The sequence below is a fragment of the Elephas maximus genome, chromosome 10, assembly GCF_024166365.1.
Source record: "Elephas maximus indicus isolate mEleMax1 chromosome 10, mEleMax1 primary haplotype, whole genome shotgun sequence".
Taxonomy (NCBI): Eukaryota; Metazoa; Chordata; class Mammalia; order Proboscidea; family Elephantidae; genus Elephas; species Elephas maximus.
In genome coordinates, this window is record NC_064828.1 from 72,713,467 (window position 1) to 72,732,742 (window position 19,276).

Below are 19,276 nucleotides of genomic sequence, written 5' to 3' on the forward strand. Positions count from 1 at the left end.
AATATTTCAGGCTTTGCTGGCTATACAGTCTCTGTTCAGAATACTCAATTCTGCCATTCTAGCAAAAAAGCAGCCATAGGCAATATGTAAACAAATGGGTGTGGCTGTGTTTTAATAAAACTTTATTTATAAAAATTTTATCCCTGCACACCGTAGTTTGTCACCTCCCGGTTTACAGTATAAAGTCTGGGCTCCAGTCCTCCAGTCTTTGGCTTTAGTATTTAGAAACAAGCTTTTGGAATTAAAAAAAAAAAAAAAATCTTTCAAGTGCCTGACTCTTACATTTTAAAGTCAATCTATCCTAATATAGATTTAAAAATCAACCTTTGAACTCAAACACCGAGAATGTAGCTTATTAGTCCTATCTAAGAAGTCGGAATCGACTCGATGGTGCTGGGTTTGTTTTGTTTTTTTTTTAAGAAGTCCCTAATTGTGCAGTTAACACACTCAGCTGCTAGCCTAAGGGTTTAAGATCACCCAGAGGTCCACTGGAAGAAAGGCCTGGCAATCTACTTCTAAAAAATCAGCACTGAAAACTCTGTGGAGCACAGTTCTACTCTGACACACATAGGGTTGCCATGAGTCAATTTACTTGACAGCGGCCCACACCCCCAGTGACGCCACTGCACTCAAGGCTCTGAAGAACCAGGGGGCAAGTCAGTCCATTCCACTTTATCAGAGGCGGGATCTCTGAGGACAAAAGGGTGAAATGTGGCTATATGGATTCAATTTGCTTCCAAGCCTTTTCCAGAACCTTTCTGTTTAATAGTCGCTGATGAACTACGACAAGGCAAGTGAAGACCAAGGCCACACTCACGATGGCAGCTTCCAATTTCCGTCACCACTGAGTGGTGATGTTCCGTCACTGTTGAGTGGCAGCTTTTGAACTCACTTCTCTTAGATGAGCTGCATATGACTTTTCTCCACATACCCTGTGGAACCACAAGCTCTTCTGCCCGCCAGCACGGCAAGACTGCGGTGCTCACCAACTGCTTCTCCTCCTGCACGGGAACCTTTGCTTTGCAGAACTTTAGAGCCAAGGCACAGGGCAACTAGCAGAGGCAGCGGCCTTAGGGGAGGGCTCCCTATACATGCTTCGGCTTCCTTTCTCTTCTCAGCCATCTTGTCCCCAGCAACTGGTTTTTTAAGGGGAGGGCATGTAGGAAAAAGTCCTCATAATGTTTGAATGGTAAGAGAAAGAGTATGGGTAAAGGAATTAGAAAATAGTTACAATCCCAATACTTCTCTGCTTCATCTACAAAACGGGACCAACATTTCTTATCTAACAGTGGTTATGAGGATTAAATGAAAAAGGGTATTTTATATAAAATGTTCCTCACACATTGTCACGCATATGGTGGGTTTTTAATAAATGCCCTTCCCTTTCCACTCCTAAACCTCTAGGATCAATACTGTGTTGTCATTTAATAACAGTTGGAATATCTGCTCTGTCTCAAAGTACCTGTACTCATCAACTTACTGAGTTGAATATATTCCTTTCCCCATTGTTAAAAAAAAAAAAAAAAATGCAGATTTTCTCCCAAAGAAGTAATTTTATTAATTTTTAGCTTTTTCTTAAAGCCACATGTCAGAAAGCTGAGGACCAGACCTTTTGGAAGGAGCCATCAGCACGCAGGTTTTGAAACTGGAGAAAGCAGTGTCCCCTACCTGGAAAGTACTGTTTGTCTACAATAGGGGGAAGGAACCTGTTGCTGTCAAGTCGATTTTGACTCACAGTGACCTTAGAACTGCCAACCTAACCACAGAGTTTCCAAAGTTGTAATCATTACGGAAGCGGACTGCCACCGCTTTCTCCCAGAGTGGCTGATGGGTTCAAACTGCCAACCTTTTGGTGCCACGAGGTCTACTTAGAGGAAAGGAAAGGGATATAAAAATGAGGGTGGGAAGGGCTAAAACCAAATTTCACCCACATCCCCTATAGGAGTCAGAACTTTCTTGGTTACAGGTGACAGAAACTTAACTAACTATTAGACAAAGGGGGAATTTATTAGTTCAGAGTGCCTAAGGCTGACTCAACACCAGTGAACAACGAGGATGAACAACTAAATTGTGAGCTGGTCAGGAATGCAGCTGGGCCTTAGAAACAATGAGAACCAGGCTCCTGAGCACTACCCATACCCTCTCCATCTCCTTTTCTTCTCTGCTCCTCAGACTAGCTTTCTCCATTTGGAAAAAAGGACAAATGGCTATTGGCAGCTCCCAAGCCTAAATTGCTTCTGCCACTGCTACTGCTACTGCTGACACAGAAGATCCTTTCACTTCCAGCTAAAAAAGTTCCAGGGGAGGACTCTGATTGGCCCAGTTGGGCTCATATATTCATCCAATCAGTGGCGGCTAGTCTGAGAGCAAGGTCATGGCTGTTCCCACTCTAGCCCTGTGGATGGGGGAGGGGTCTGGCACACACATCACCTTGTGCATCCACATCACCATTTTGCCCAGGGGGTGGTTTAGTATAGTTCATCTTTTATCCTACCCCAGGACTGGAATAGGGATACTTTTCTATTTGTCATGTATAAAGTTATTTGTTACCATGTCCTATCAAAGCTGATGGGTTTTTGTTCTGCTCTAGAAAACTCTTGTGTTTTAGGTTGACATCTTGGAAACCCTGACTGTCTTTATGAAAGTATTATGAGAACTGTGGGCCTTTGCTGCCTTTATTCCTTTGGGAGGCTTTGCAGTGGAAGCAGGCAGATGAGGGTGTGATGAGCTGGCCCTTTCTGGCGCTGTAATTCTGTTCCTGTCATGCTCTGTTTCTTCTCATGGTCACTGAGTCCGCCTCATGCAGCCCCTCAGCAGCCAGCGTGGTATTCCCTGGGGCTGAGGATCTAATGTCAGTAGGGCACCATTCAGTTCGCATGGAAGATGGATATTAAGTCTTTTTACTCAGGGTCTTGTCAAGAAAAACAAAACTGCCTGCTATCAAAGGTACAGAAAATGCCCCTTTCCATAACAGCAGCTGTCTGTATTCTCTGATATTGAAGGAACTGTCTGTCACTAAGCCTCCTGGGCGATTTTGTCAAGGTCAGCTCAACTGATCTTTTTCAACAATAACCCAAAGAGGATTACATTAACATCTGATCTTTAAAGAGCTTTATGTTTGGGGAACCAAGCTAATTAAAAAATTAGAAGGCTGCTTTTAAAAAATGATTAGACCAAAGTCCTGGAAAAAGATGAACACAGTGCTTATAGCAGCAGAAATATTCATAGGTAATTCCAAAGAACAGTTTAGATTTGTTGTCACATGGTTGACCTTGGAGTGGGAATTCTGGAGATAACAGGAGTGGGTTCCAATCCTGGCTCTGTCACTTTCTAGTTATGTGGCCTTGGAAAAGTGTCTCATCTTCTCTGGGCTCTGTTTTCTTATCTGTAAAATAGAGATAACAATACTAACTACCCATTAGGATTGTTGAGGGGATTAAATGAATAGTAAAACCTGTCAGTTTAGTTAGCTATTAATATTACTGAGGACATTTTTCAAAACCAAAAGCCCACTGCAGTCGAGTCGATTCCTACTCATAGCGACCCTATAAGGACAGAATAGAACTGCCCCAGAGCGTTTCCAAGGGGCGCCTGGTGAATTCAAACTGCTGTCCTTTTAGGTAGGAGCTGTAGCTCTTACTTGCTGCACCATCTTAATGGCTGAGTGGGATCTCTTGACAAAGTGGCCAGTTCTCCTTACGTCCAGAATGCAGATAAACCTCTTTAGGTTCTGAGAGAGCTCGGCTTTCTTTGTACAGGATGTTACCAGCAGAAATATAGCAGTGCCAGCACCCCAGCTGCCCCTGTATTTGACCATCTGCTCTAGATACACAATACAATGACTCCGTGACTCCTACAGTCATCTTGAGGAAGTGGTAACATGAGGGTAGGGATGATAATATTTTCCAAAAAGCCAGGAACACTTCTGCCCTTTAAATTCCCTTATAAATACCTACTGATTTAAGGAGACACTTTTCATTGTTGAATGTTTTCATCAGAAGCATTGTCCTTTACGTTGGTCTTTTCATTGGTTTATGAGATAGTTGAAGTTTCTTTTTCATGAGATGAGATGAGATGAGATGAGATGAGATGAGATGGCTGAAAACAAAAGCCTGGGGCAGAGTTTAGTTTCAAAGGCCTCTAGCCTCTAGCTACTCACTGCCTAGTCTGGGACCAGCAGCTTTGACGTCACTTGTGTGCTTGTTAGAATTACAGAAGCTCTGACCCTACCCCAGACCTGCAGAATCAGAATCTGCATTTTCACTAAACCCCCAGGAGGTGCTAATGCCTATTAAAGTTTGAAAAGCTGGGCTCCAGAGCAGTGGATCTCACCCTTAGCTCCACATTGGAATTGTCTGGGGAGCTTTGACACATATGGATGCCTGGGTCCCACCTAGCAAGGCCCTGACTAAATTGGCACTGAGATTTTTTAAATCTCCTCAGGTGATTGTAATGTGAAACCACATTGTGCTCAAGAGAACTTCTCTCTCTTCCTCTACTTATTACTACAATAATTTTTCCTAGAAGGGAAACCCTCTCAAGGTGTAGTTGAAGCTCATTTCATGTTGCTTATTTCAAGATGGAGGACCACTTTCTAGATATGACCACAAAATTTGAAGATTCACTTTGAATTTTAAAACATCATCTTTAAGAATGTCTTCTGAGCCTTTGCCAAGGTCTCCACAGTTCTCTTTTATTTTGAAGTTCAGAACTAGGCACCATTCTGCAGTACAGCCCTAAACAGTCTGAGCATCAACATAAAGGACTTTTGTATCCTTCTGGATGAAAGGTACTGTTATAAATAAAGTCAGACCATTTGAGTTGGGGGAGGAGCAAACGATTTTCTCCTGCCTGCACTCAGTCTGGCTGAGTGACTGAGCCAGTTATACACGGAGGAAATTGGCATTCTCAGTTTTGACCTTTCCTAAAACAACAATAAACGTCTTGCTATTTAACCAAATAATTAATAAGCTATCTTGCATCTGTAATTTAAAGATGACTAGACAGATAAACTCGCTTGTATCAAGCTTCAGGGTAGCTCAACTGATTCAAGAAATCTGGCTGATGTCCTGAGCATAAAAGTCAGCTGAACTGAGACCTTCAAGACCAACCCCAAACCCTCTGGACCCGTTACCATCCAGTCGATTCCGACTCACAGCAACCCTATAGGACAGAGTAGAACTGCCCCATATAGTTTCTAAGGAGTGCCTGGTGGCTTTGAACTGTTGACTTTTTAGTTAGCAGCTGTAGCTCTTAACCACTACACCACCAGGGTTTCCTTTGGGTGGCATAGCTCTAGAAAATTCTGACAAACAGCCAGTTTGGGAACTAGAACTTTAGGCATCTCAAATGTCGCCTGAAATACAAAAAAGCACTTCTCCACCTCAATGTTTATCAGCTCAGAGTGTGCCAATGGGAGCTGTGCATAAAGAAAAAACGTAAAGTGGGCAAATTCAGCATCAACTGGTGAAAGAAATCCAGTTGAGAATGTTAAATTATGCTCAGGCTTTACCAGTATAAGAGGTGGAATCTTAATTCCTTTATTTCTCTAGTGATCTATTACGTAGAGTTCATCACAGCAAACACAGAGGCAGGAGGAACCTTTACTTCAAATTCATATTATTTTAGCTGATGTATCTGGAGCACGGTGATAAATTAATCATGACATCTGGTCTGATTCACAATCATATTCTAGCCCTATTTACACTTCGCATTTGCAGAGCTGAAATGCGATTCATTAGGATGGTGCAGACAGCACAGATTTCTCTATTCACTGAACCACCGAGGGAGGAGCTGTCTTCGCCATTTCATTTCAGCACCCGCCTGTAGGCCCAGGGCCAGCAATGAATCCAGGGTTGGAACAGAGTCCAGGAGGCAGAGAGAAAGGGGGATTCAGCCTGAAGAATCTGCCGCTGCCTAAGGGGCAAAGCCTGCTTGCAAGAGGGAGTGGGATCGTTAAAAAATAACTTCCTGGCTTAATGACCAAGGCAGCTTATTCACTGGGCAGGGGGAGCAGCCGTGTTGTTACTAAACATAACAGATGGCAGCTGTCAGCAGCTATATAGGGCACACTGATAAATCCCCCTGGATGGTCACACCACACTCTGGGGGTGGAGGGAGGAGGCGTGGTGGAGCTGCCAGCCCAGCTCAAAGGGCGCCTCCTATGGGAGGACCACCCAGGAGAAGGCTGCCCTCCGGGGACAACACCCGGGAGGATGCACCCAGCTCTGGTGCTGAGCAAGGCTCTCGGGACACTTGGGCCCACCCACCTGGCCTGCTCACAGCAGGGCCCAGCCCAGCACGCCTGTTGGTGAGACAGGCTCCCAGGGCTGAGAGCTTTGGTGGTGTGGACAGGAGGCCTCTCCATGTGGTCATGTTCCCTCACACCAGCCAGCACCCACCGAGCCCAGGGTGGGCAATCAGGAGGCCCTGCTGCCCCCCAGGTGGACAAGGACTCTCCTGCCCTCTACCCGATCCCCTGAAACTAAGCTACCCAGGTAAACCTTAATGATTCAACCATTTATCCAATGCCTGGGTGTGCTCAGCCCCAAGAGGCCGTTCCAGAATGAGGCTAAGACTGGTTTCCAAGTCACCTGCCCTTAAAAAACCTAAGTATGGCCTGTAAAGTACTTGACAGTCATGCACTCACCCCCACCCACTACAAGATGATACTGAACCACGTAAGAGTGTGTTTGTGTAAAGAAGGGCGAAGCCATGATTTCCATGCCACAAACTTTTTTCCAAATCCCAGATCAAGACAAGCCACACACTTAATTCCAAATCCCAAAGGTCAAATGACCTTTTTGTTGTTGTTGTTATATGATTTGGAGATTTATTCAGATGGGAAAAGTCTTACAAAGTTATAAAAGTTAAGTTCCTTGTAGAGATACTTAAAAAGACACTTTTATTGAAAAAAATAAAATGAAATGAACTTGGAAGCAGAGGAAGTTTCCTGGAAGACAGGGCACTGGAGTAGAATTTCCAGACCTTGGTTGGGGAGTGAGTAAAGCAAAAGGGAGATTTGAGAGTTCTAAGAACTGTATAACCACACTGTCCTATCATTTTCAAGCCGTAAAGACCTTGGAAAAAGTAAGGTTTGACAAACTGTATAAATCAGACTGCTTATCTCTAAATCAATGGGACTGTCCATATAGAGGGGCCAGGGAACTAGGATCTGAAATTGCAGCCAGAATGACCACCAGGGTCCTGTGTTGCATCCCAAGAGTTTCACTCTCACTTTGTGTGGCAGAGTCCATGAAAAAGCCTCCTCTCCACACCCCCACCCCCACCCCCACCCCCACCCCCACCCCCATCATCTCCTTGACCCCTTCATCAACAAATGTAGGCAGAGGCTTCTTTATTTTCTCCTCAGTCGCTATACTGAGGTTTATGGTTTCACTAAAGCTGGGAAAAGTTGAGATTTATTTATTCATTTAACAAATGTTTAAGATCTTTCTATAAGACAGGTTCTGGTCTAGGTACTCAGACTCTAAGCAAAATGGGTATGAATCTCTGCCCTCACAGGGACCTTATAGGACAGAGTAGAGCTGCCCCATATGGTTTCCAAGGAGTGGCTGGTGGATTCAAACTGTCCATCTTTTGGTTAGCAGCCATAGCTCTTAACCACTATGCCACCAGGGCCCCTATTGTTGTTGTTAGGTGCCATTAAGTCAGTTCGACTCATAGTGACCCTATGTACAACAGAACGGAACACTGCCCATTCCTGCACCATCTTCCCAATCGTTGCTATGCTTGAACCCATTGTTGCAGCCACTGTGTCAATTCATCTCGTTGAGGGTCTTCCTCTTTTTTGAGGACCTTCTACTTAACCAAGCATGATGTCCTCCAGGGACTAGTCTCTCCTGATAACATGTCCAAAGTAAGTGAGACAAAAAGTCTTGCTATCCTTGCTTCTAATGAATGTTCCAGCTGTACTTCTTCCAAGACAGATTTGTTTGTTCTTCTGGAAGTTCACGGTATATTCAATATTCTCTCTCACACAGCTTACAAGAAGCAAAATAAATAGATGAAATTTCTGGACAGTGTTAACCTGACAATGGGCTGGCACTAGTTTGCTGCAAATAGAATCCCCCCTTTTGACTTAATGAGAATTCTGACATACTGAGGATCCTAGATTCATGTGAAGCTATCACTGTAATTAGTAATTTCAAAGAAAAAGGCATAGCTGATGGAAGAATCCATATGTTTGGGAGAAGAGAAGAAAGTTCTAATTCCTTTTTATTAACTTATCTGATGGAGGAGGCTTTGGCTACATGCAAACCTGTCCCCAGTAATGAGTATATGGATAGAGTAGGAGCTTGACTATGAAGCGTTAGAGAACATGGATCACCTGTCTCCATTCCTGAGCATTCTTAGCTCAAACAGAAATGCAGGGCCTCTGGTACCCACCACCACCTGTCTGTAGTTTGCCATATACTGTGGGGGCTTGTGTTGCTGTGATGCTGGAAGCTATGCCACCAGTGTTTCAAATACCAGCAGGGTCAACCATGGTGGACAGGTTTCAGTGGCATTTCCAGACTAAGACAGACTAGAAATAAAGGCCTGGCAATCTACTTCTGAAAATTAGCCAATGAAAACTAGGAGTCACAACGGAATAGTGCTGGAAAATGAGCTTCCTGGGTTGGAGGGATTCAAAGTGGACTTGAGCATACCAATGATCACGAAAATGGCACAGGATCAAACAATGTTTTATTCTGTTGTACATGGGGTTGCCATCAGTCAGAGCCAACCTGACAGCAGCTGGCACTCAACTTTAACAATCCTTCAAATCCACTGGGGCCACAGTCTGTTTTTGTTGCGGTGGTGGTGGTATATTTAAATTAATGGTGAAGGTTTACACAGTAGTTCCCATTCAAGAATTTCTACACAAGTTGTTCAGTGACATTGGTTACATTCTTCACAATGCGTGAACATCTTCATTATTTCCCTTCTGGTCATTCTGTTTCCATTAATCTAGTTTCTCTGTCCTCTTTAAAACATTCTCATCTTTGTTTTAAAGTAATTTTTGACTGGTCTTCTATATGTGATTTTTTTTAAAGGAGCACAGTACTTACGGGTGATATTCATTATTTTTAGCCAATTTGTTATTTAGTTACATGGTGACTTTGGGTTAGTTTCAGTTCAAGGTTTGAAGAGTATCTCAGGGCAATAATCTTGGCGAGTCCCGCAGCCTTAACCAGTCCAGTAGGTCTGGTTTTTTTGTTTTGTTTTAGGAATTTGAGGTTCTGTTCCATGTTTTTCTCCCGTTCTATCAGAGTTCATTTCTTGTGGCCCTGATTAGAACAATTGGTAGTGGTACCCAGGCACCATCTAGTTCATGTGGTCTCAGGGTAAATGAGGCCATGGTTCTTGTAGACTATTTGTCCTGTAGACTAGTTTCTCCTTTCAGCCTTTGGTTTCCTTCTTTTTCTCTTGCTCCAGATGAGTAGAGACCAATAGTTGTATCTTAGATGGCTGCTCGCAAGCTTTTAAGACCCCAGACATTACTCACCAAAGTAGGATGTAGAATATAACGTTATGAACTATATCATGCCAATTAACTGAGAGGGGACCACAATCTGTTAGTCCTAAACCTTTTTTAACTCTCATCCACACCCCTCATGTCTTCACTTCCCTCTTTTCCCAGCTTCACTTCCATAGCCAAGCATTATAATTATTCCCTTGTCTCTGCCACAGGATCTGAGAACAAAATTTCAATGGTTTCCAAAGCCTAAAAGAAATTGTACACCTACCCTAGATAAGCTAGAATAGTTTAACCCACACGTCAAGTTACTTTGCTTTTGGTTACAGCAATAGTAATTCATGTGGTAACACAAATTAGGTACTTTATTAGTTAGTTTTTAACCAGTATTTGGAAGTTAATACCAGAATGCCACATGAGGCCACAATTAATATTAGAAGTAACTGGTTGTGCATGTAGAGCTGCATATTCACATATACACACTCATACTTAAGCCAACTCTGTTGAAAACTTGCATGTGCTCATTTTACAAACATAGATTCATTCATTCTCTTTTAATCCTTCCATTTTCTATACAGAATCCTGATTTTGAAAAATCCTTTGCATTATTTTTATAGGTTCTGATCACGATTATGAGTACAACCTACTCAAGATGATTTAATGTAGTGTATGTTTTTATGTGTATGAACTTTTAAATTTTTTAATAGCTACACAAATATTTTAAAGTGTATTTGAAAAAATTATAAATAGCTTATCAAACCATCACTTTACAGAAATTATTATTTAAGACAAAAGTAAATTTTAAAAAGTGAGTTCATAAAAAATATTGTTAGTTATAATACGTATGGTAGTCAAAAATCACACAGGTGGGAAGGAATGCTTAAAATTTGAGTTGTAGATTCATATATAGTCTAACCTGTTGCCATCGAGTTGATTCCATCTCATAGCGACCCTACAGGACAAAGTAGAACAGCCCCAAAGGGTTTCCAATGAGTGGCTGTTAAATTCGAACTGCCGACCTTTCGGTTAACAACCAAGCTTTTAACCACTATGCCACCAGGGCTCCATATATGGTCTAGGAGGACCAGAAAAGGCAACTGCAGTTGGCCCTACAGAAAGGCCCCTTAACAAAGTATGCTTCTGTATGAGTTTGGCGTAAGTCCTCACTATTGTTGGGTACCGTTAGATTCCAACTCATTGCAACCCCGTGTGACAGAGTAGAACTGCCCCATAGGGTTTTCTTGGCTGTAATCTTTACAGAAGCAGATTGCCCGGTCTTTCTCCCATGGAGCCACTGGGTGGGTTCAAACTGCCAACCTTTTGGGTAGCAGCTGAGCTCTTAACTATTGTGCCACTAGCAGACAAATACAAACAGATACCAATGCTTTAAGAAAAATATTTATTTTTGTCGGAAAAATTCTGCCATAAAATTTTATCAACAGAACACTTTCCGGCTCACAGGGCATCTACGTCTAATGTGATCATGGTTTTAGATTTTAGGACTACAGGCATTAGAAACATGCCAAAATCCTCCAGTCACTGCAAAGCTGTTTCCTTTAGAAAACCACCCAGTATTGAAGACTGTTTGAAAAGCTCCATATAAATTAAGAGCTATTATTGCTGCCCTTTTAACATTCTAACATTCTACTCCAAGAAGTCCATTTAACAGAACTTGAAAACCTAAAGTGAATTTATTTACAAATATTTATTATAAGAAGAAACAACCATCCAGACTCTCAGACCATCCAGTCTTTCTCAACAAGGGTGCTTCTGCAGGAGACTTAGCTTCCTTGGCACCTGGGTGCTGGATGCCAGTAGCACCCCTTTCATGTCTTTGTGACAGCCAAAAATGCCCCCACATACACACACATTTCCAACTGCCCTCAGTGGGATGGTGCTGCCCTCAGTTGAGAACCACCACTGTCTTACTTACTGGGAAGAAATCTGAGACCCAGGAAGAGAGGATTTGCCCAGGGACCTACACAAGATTGGTATTGCGTTAGGCTTTCAGGCAGAAAAGACAAAGAGCTTTAGATCAGTCAGTTGCTGAGAGATTATCAAAAGGCCACAGGGAGGTGAGAAAACCCGGGAAACCACCTCAGGAGTTGTCCAGCCAGGCCTAACAGAGAAACAGAGAAATACTCTATCCCACTGTTGTGTATATAACGGCAGATGTGAGGCCTCAAGGGCAGCACTGGGGACCTGGACACCCTGTCAACTATGCCTCGGGACTCAGTGCACTGAGGACTCGGCCTTCTTCTGACTGTATTACCCCCTGCCTCTTTCTTCCTACTTTAAAAAACCAAACCAAACCAATTGTCATCAAGTCGATTTCAGCTCCTGGCAACCCCACATATTGCAGAGCAGAACTACATTCCATGGGGTTTTCAAGGCTGTGACCTTTTGGAAGCAGATCATGAGGCCTTTCTTCCGTGCTGCCCCTGGGTGAGTTTGAACCACCAGCTTCCCCTCAAACTCTTTCCTTATTGCCTCTACTACTGTTACCCTCTTTCTGGTTGTCTTACATTCATATTTTCCCCCAAGAAAATACAAGTGGGATCATTTGACATTGCCAATATAAAGCATCTTTTGGGGGCAGTTTTCTTGCCAGGCTACCCAACAGGCTACTGATGCAGTCCAAAGGCGATTGCATTTGGTCAGGACCCATAGGTTACAACACAGCCGCATATACTTAAGTACCCGCCTGAGGCCTATTTTCCCCAGCAGGGGGCAGCATAACTGGTTGGCATCTTCAGGTTGTATTGCTCAGATTGCCTAGGTTTGAAACCCAACTCCACCACATGGCAGCTGGGTAACGTCAGCTGTCACCTATCAATTGACACATAAATAGTAAAGACCTCAAAAGGTGTGTGTGTGTGTTTGTATGTATGCAGTTTAAATGAGATAAGGCATTAAAAGTACTCAGCACTTAGTAAGCATTTGGTGAATGTTAATTGCAGCTTTTGTTGCTGCTGTCATTATTATTAAGTAGAAATTGGATTATTTTATTTAGTAGAAAGTCAGATAACTCTAAACTTTTTTCTATTTTGCCTGGTGATTATGTTCATTGGAAAAGGTATCAATTGAAAGATTTTCTTAGCCCTAGTGGAAAGGTCTATACCTAGTCCTTCGCACACACCCTTGTGCTGCCAAAGTTAGAGGGAGTCAAAACTTGGATTTATCTCTCCCAGCTCAAGAAGGCAACTACTCCTAAATGAACGATTCAACTAACTGAAGGACTTATGCTAAAATTGAAATGCCTCCTGGGAGAGAAGCAGATGACACCTGGGTGTCTGACTTCTAAGAATTGAAAATGCTCTTTATTAAGAAGGCATGCTCTTTGGAATATTGGACCAAGGTCTGAAAGTACTTAATATGCTAGTTTGAATTAAATTAGAGTTAGTCAAAGCCAATCAATAAGGTAAAGTCATGGGTCGTCAAGTGATTATCTCATGTGGGGCAGTTTAAGTGGCCCAAAGGGTGTGGATCTTAAATTCATTAACATAAGAGGGAGAACTTAGACCCAGGACAAATTGAACAAAAAGGAAAGCTTAGCAAGCTAAGTCTTAATAATTCCATTTGTCCTTTCCACCAGTACACTGTAAGGACAGTGGAATCTTTGGGAGATTAGAAACATTCTGCAAAATTCTTTAATTACCTGTCTGGTAAAGTGAGAACCCCTGTCACTATGGTGGAGCCCTGGTGGCATAGTGGTTAAGAGCTCAACCGCTAACCAAAAAGCCAGCAGTTTGAATCCACCAGCCACTCCTTAAAAACCCTATGGGGCAGTTCTACTCTGTCCTATAGGGTTGTTATTGACTTGATGGCAATGGTTTTCTGTCACTACAAAGGGTTTTACGGGCTTCCCAGATGGAAATAATGCTTTCCAAAAGTTTTTTAGCCATAAAACTGGCAGTGGCATGATGGCTGGAGAAAGCCTCCGCCCAAAGTGAGAGCCTGCAAATCATCACCAATACATACTTGTAGCCATGGGAAGGTGGTAGTTGAATTAAACCCATTTGCTCTTCAAGCACAGGGCCTACAGGCAATGGGTAACTCTCAAGAGGTGGTCTATATGGTTTTCCTGAGTTGAACCGGGGACACATGGAGCACTGTTTTATTATCAATCTGCAGCATCCCCAGAACGTCCCTACCAATGTTTTTTTGTGACATTGGTTAACAACCAATTTATCTCTTCCTAAATGATTGTTCTCATATACTATCCAAATTACAGGGATATCTAAAGACTTAGGGAGACCTAGTTCTTTTTTAGGGCCCTCTGATTAGTCAGTATCCCTATTTGGTATGCATTTCTCCTGTTTCCATAATTTTTTTTTCGTCTTTAGGGGCCATAATCTGGTGCTTTATGAGGTTATGCCAAATGCTTCCATTGGGTGGATGCTCTTCAATCAAAAAAAACTATTGTGATAATAATCTCTGCTAGCACAAAATTGACAAAGACAGTTCATAACAATGGCGCTACGATTATTGGAGGTGGGGAAAATTATGATGTAACACATATTCCACAGCAGAGAGGCTACTCCAAAAATAATGTCTTAAAGCAGCAAGTAGCTCTTTAGTGTTAGCATATGTCTTAGGCTGGGTTCTCTAGAGAAGCAAAACTGGTGAAGCGTATATAAAACCCATTGCCATCAAGTCAATTCCAACTCACAGCGACCCTATGGGGCAGAGTAGAACTGCCCCATTGGGTTTCCAAGGAGTGGTTGGTATATTCGAACGGCTTATCTTTTGGTTAGCAGCTGAGCTCTTAACCACTGTGCCACCAGGGCTCCAAAGCGTATATAAATATGTATGTATGTCTAGAGAGAGAGAGAGAGAGATTTATCTCAAAAAATGGCTCATGTGGTTGCAGAGGCTGAAAAGACCCAAGTCTGTGGGTCAGGTATCAAGTTGGAGGCTTCTCCTGAACTCATGTAGCTGCAGAGACTGACAAACCCAAGATTGGCAGGTCAGACAGCAGGCTGCTGATTCACAGGCTGCGGAGGCTGATGAATCCCAAAATCAGCAGGCAATACAACAGACTGCTGGCTCAAGTCCTAGGAACTATAGGTCAGCTGATGACAAGTCAGATGCAGGATTCAGCATGAGCAAAAGTTAGCAAGCTTTGCCAGAACATCCATATATATTGGATGCAGGCCACATCCCCAAGGAAACTCCTTTTACAACTGATTGGCTGCTCACATCAGACCACATCATGGAGGTGATTATGTTATATCATAAAATGGAGGATAACTACGTCATTACATAGCTGCCACATTACGTCATTACATAGCTGCCACATTACATCATTACATAACTGCCAAACTACATCATTACATAACTGCCAGACTACAGTATTACATAAGTGTCAAACCACTGGGAATTATGGCCCAGCCAAGCTGACACACAACCTTAACCATCACAGCATCTATATCATTATGGAGGCAATATTTTACTATACGAATGTGCAAGCATTAGGGTAAAACAAGTTTTTTTTAATTGGGACAGTCCCCCAAGCTTGGGTCCTGGTAAGAGTCTGTTTTTAATCACTTCTACTTTTTTCTTCTGAGGCACTTCAAAAATGTTGTCAAAATGTCATGGGGGTCAGATTTTAGGGGGTACCTAAGTGCCAGTGCCAGTGCCGTGCATGTTTCACTTCCCTCCTTTTCATTCTCGTTGTGACAGAGTTGGTTGCAAGTATGGATCAGATTTTGGCAGGTAGCCTGTTTAGCTGCCAAATCAGGTAAAGCATTACCTTTAACTCCCTCAGTTTGAGGAACCCTTTTTTGTTCCTGGGCCTGAATTTTTATGACAGCAATCTCCAGGGGTAGTAAGAGGGCTTCTAAGAGGTTAGATACTAAGGGGCCATTTAGATCTGGGCTCCAGAAGAGGTTAGGAACTCCCTTTGTTTTCATAGCATCCCAAAATCATGAATAATTTTAAATGCATAACTTGAATTAAAAAAAAAAATGCTTACTGACTTTCTGGAAGCCAGTTTGCATGCCCTCGTGAGTGTGATTAATTCAGCTTGTTGGGCTGAGGTAACGTTAGGGAAGGCGCCATTCTCAAGGACTTGAGTGGAGGTCATGATGGCATGTTCTCCCTGGTAATTGGAACTAGTACGTTAAAGTTTTAAATATGACCCACCCATATAAAGAGCTAGTTCTGGATTAGCTAAAGGTGTTTCTTGTAAATTCTTTCTTGGGGTCAGAAGTTATCAGTTAAATTGAAATAATCATGTGGTATCTGGGTAATCGCCAGGTAAAGGCAATAAAGTGGTAGGGTTTCAAGAATTAGTGGTATGTAGCTGGACATTGGAGGCAGCTAAAAGCAGAACTCCATATGATGTTAGCCTACTGGCTGAGATATATTCAGACAAAGTTGAATTTAAAACAGCAGATATAGTGTGAGGTATATAAGCATCTAAAAAGTTTTCTATTATTATGTCTGCTTTGCTCTCCATTAGTCGGGCTGTGGCAACTGCTTCCTGGAGACAAGGAGGGTGTCCGTGAGCTACTGGATCTAATTGAAGGCTGTAGTAGCTGACAGGTATCTATTGTCCACCATGAGTTTGGGTGAGGACTCCTAATGCATTCCCCACAATCTCATGTACAAACAAGGAAAAATCCAGGTTTTAGTTAGGAAATCCTAGAGCAGGGGTGTGTAGTAAGCTTTGTTTCAAATCAAAAATGGCTTTATGACTTTCTTCACTAAACTGAAAGGAGTCTGACTCAGAGAATTTTAAGTATTGATGTAGTGGTTGAGCCATTAGGGAAAAATTTGGTATCCATGTGGGACAGTAGCTGCAAAGTCCAAAAAATCACCTTGTTTCTTAGTCATAGGAACAGGAAAAGCTAACATTGTTTTTTTTCTTTTTGGGTCTATATTAATCCATTTCGCTGAAATTATTTCTCTTAAGTATTTAATTGACATTTGGGCTAACTTTAGCTTTTCTTTAATGTTGTTGTTGTTATGTGCTGTAGAGTCAGTTCTGACTCATAGTAAGCCTATGTACAACAGAAAAAAACACTGCCCAGTCATGCACCATCCTCACAATCATTGTTATGCTTGAGCCCACTGTTGCAGTCACCATGTCAATCCATCTTCTTGAGGGTCTTTGTTTTTTTTGCTGACCCTCTACTTTATGATGTGGGTGTCCTGCAGGGACTAGTCCCTCCTGATAACGTGTCCAAAGTATGTGAGATGAAGTCTCGCCATCCTTGCTTCTAATGAGCATTCTGGCTGTACTTCTTCCAAGACAGATTTGTTTGTTCTTTTGACAGTCCATCATATATTCAATATTCTTCACCAACACCATAATTCAAAGTCATCAATTCTTCTTTGGTCCTCCTTAATAGACCCTTTAAATTTCTTTGTCTTTCTCATATATCTTCTAATAGCATAATCCTTCAAGTACTAAGAAAAATGAACACATCCATTACCAAATTTGTTTATGTATTTTTCTTGTGGCATAAAAAGCAAGAATTTATAAACCTTAATTATAATAAATATTTGTTAATTTAATTTAATATCAGCAAGTTACTTAAAAATCCTGGGAATTAATTCAACCCTATATATTATGAAACATCATTATTGTTGAAATAAAGCTTGTATAGTTTATATCTCCACTTAAGTTTTTTACTATTTCTTTTGTTTTGCTTGGTTAATTTAGTAAGGCGAGGATTTTATTGTCCTGCTGTCTTCAAACCTTGGTGGCATAGTGGTTAAAGTTATGACTGCTAACCAAAAGGTTGGCAGTTCAAATCCACCAGGTGCTCCTTGGAAATTCTATGGGGCAGTTCTACTTTGTCCTATAGGGTCCCTATGAGTCAGAATAGACTTGATGACAATGAGTTTGATTTGGTTTAATTAAAATAATAATTATCAGCCATGGCTTTTAATTTGATACAAGACAGACATTTAGACACAACTGAGACATGAAAACACAAACACAAATAAATTTTCAATCTGTGAGGCCAGCTCAAAATCAGACATATACAATATTACACAACACAAGACAAATACACAGAGAAATTAGTTTCTTAAAATGTATATAGTAATGCTAGGATAAGATCAACTCAAATCAATAGAAAACAGGTCTTAGATAAATTTGTTAACTTACCAAGTTTCCAGGTCGAGGGATTTCATGAGGATCTTTTGACTGAAATTGAGCATTAAACAAAAGTTCTTCAAAAAAAAAAGACAATGTAAATAGGAATTTATTTTGTAAAATGATCACTGATGTTCTAAATTACTTTTGAACACTAAGTCCAAACCAGTATCCTGGTACAGGGAATCTAGGATCATTTATCAAGGATGTTAAGCTCTTTGGTTGAAATTTTTGGCTTTCTTTCTTTTTGAACTTAATTCATTTTGCTGTCTAAGAAACCTAGTCTCTTATTTTAGATTTTAAATTTACTAGCTCCCCTAATTGGAAAGTATTTTAAAGTAGCTACTAATTGTTTTTTTGAAACTGCCTTGATGTTCTTTAAAATTTTCAAAGATTAATCAGAATAAAAGTCTCATTGATCTAGCCTTTCTCTTCTAATTTACTACTCAGAAGAAAATTAGTTTACCCAGGCCCAAACCATGCCATAACGGCCAATGTCTTTCAAGATTTCTCTTAGCAAGCACATGCCAGCATCCAACATACAAAACTGTATTGGGGCCGTATCCTTGGACATCGCATTTCCCATCTTGCTAAGTAACTTGCACATGCAGAGGGAGTACTAAGAACCTTAGTGTATCCCATAGGGATTAGTTCCCTGCAGTTATAAAATTTCACTGCTAGATGGCAAACACATATAAATAACCCTCAAACTCAAGTAAATCAAGTGAATTCCAACTCACAGTAACTCTATATGACAGAGTAAAACTGGCCCATAGGGTTTCCAAGGCTGTAAATCTTATGGAAGCAGACTGCCACATCTTCATCCTGTGAAGCAGCTGGTGGGTATGCAGCGCCTTAGACTGCTCAGCCATTCTGACTTAAATCTTTAAGGAAGCAGGCTGCTACATCTTTCTCCTATGGAGCAGCTAGTGGGTTCAAACTGCTGACTTTTAGGTTAGCAGCTGAGTGCTTTAACCACTGCACCATCAGAGTTCTTCAAACCCTCAGTGACTGTTGAGTCTGCTGAGAAGAAAGGAACTTACAAACAGTTTAAGGAATGAATGACAAAAACAAAAGCAAAGGAAAGAAAGCCTTTGCAGTAAAACCTCTGAGAGCCTCTTTCCAAATCCATGGATGGCTCCTTTGAGAGGGTCTTACCTCCAAGGCAGGTCCCAAGAAGCTCAGGGGCTGAAAAAACAACAGGGGGCTCTTTGCTGGTACCAAGCTTTGATCCACAATTTCCTCAGGAAAAGATACCTTTTATCCTGCCTGACTATGCCAAAATGTTGCAGAGGAAAAAGTTCATTTAAAATAAAGAGGTTTATTGGAAGTATGGGAATCATTCAAATGAGGGAAACTGAAGTGATACTGACAAATCCGAGGTGGGGCCATGACAGAGTCCCAGTTGTAGGGTGTCGTGGATTGAATTGTGTCCCCCCAAAATATCTGTCAACTTGGCTAGGCCATGATTCCCAGTATTGTATGATTGTCTACCGTTTGGTCATCTGATGTAATTTCCCTATCCTAATGTTTGCCACTGTCTTAGGCTGGGTTCTCTAGGGAGGCAAAACCAGTAAAGTGTATAAGTATATATAGAGAGAGATTTATATCAAGGAACCAGCTCACAAAATTGTAGAAGCTGGAATGTCCCAAGTTTGTGGATTGGGATAGAGGTCTCTCCCAAT

The 19,276-nt window shown here is 41.7% G+C and overlaps 1 pseudogene; it reads right to left on the reverse strand.

The window, feature by feature from the left end:
• Positions 1-715: 715 nt before the first annotated feature.
• On the reverse strand, positions 716-3,817 carry LOC126083696 (protein JTB-like; annotated as a pseudogene).
• Positions 3,818-19,276: the final 15,459 nt, after the last annotated feature.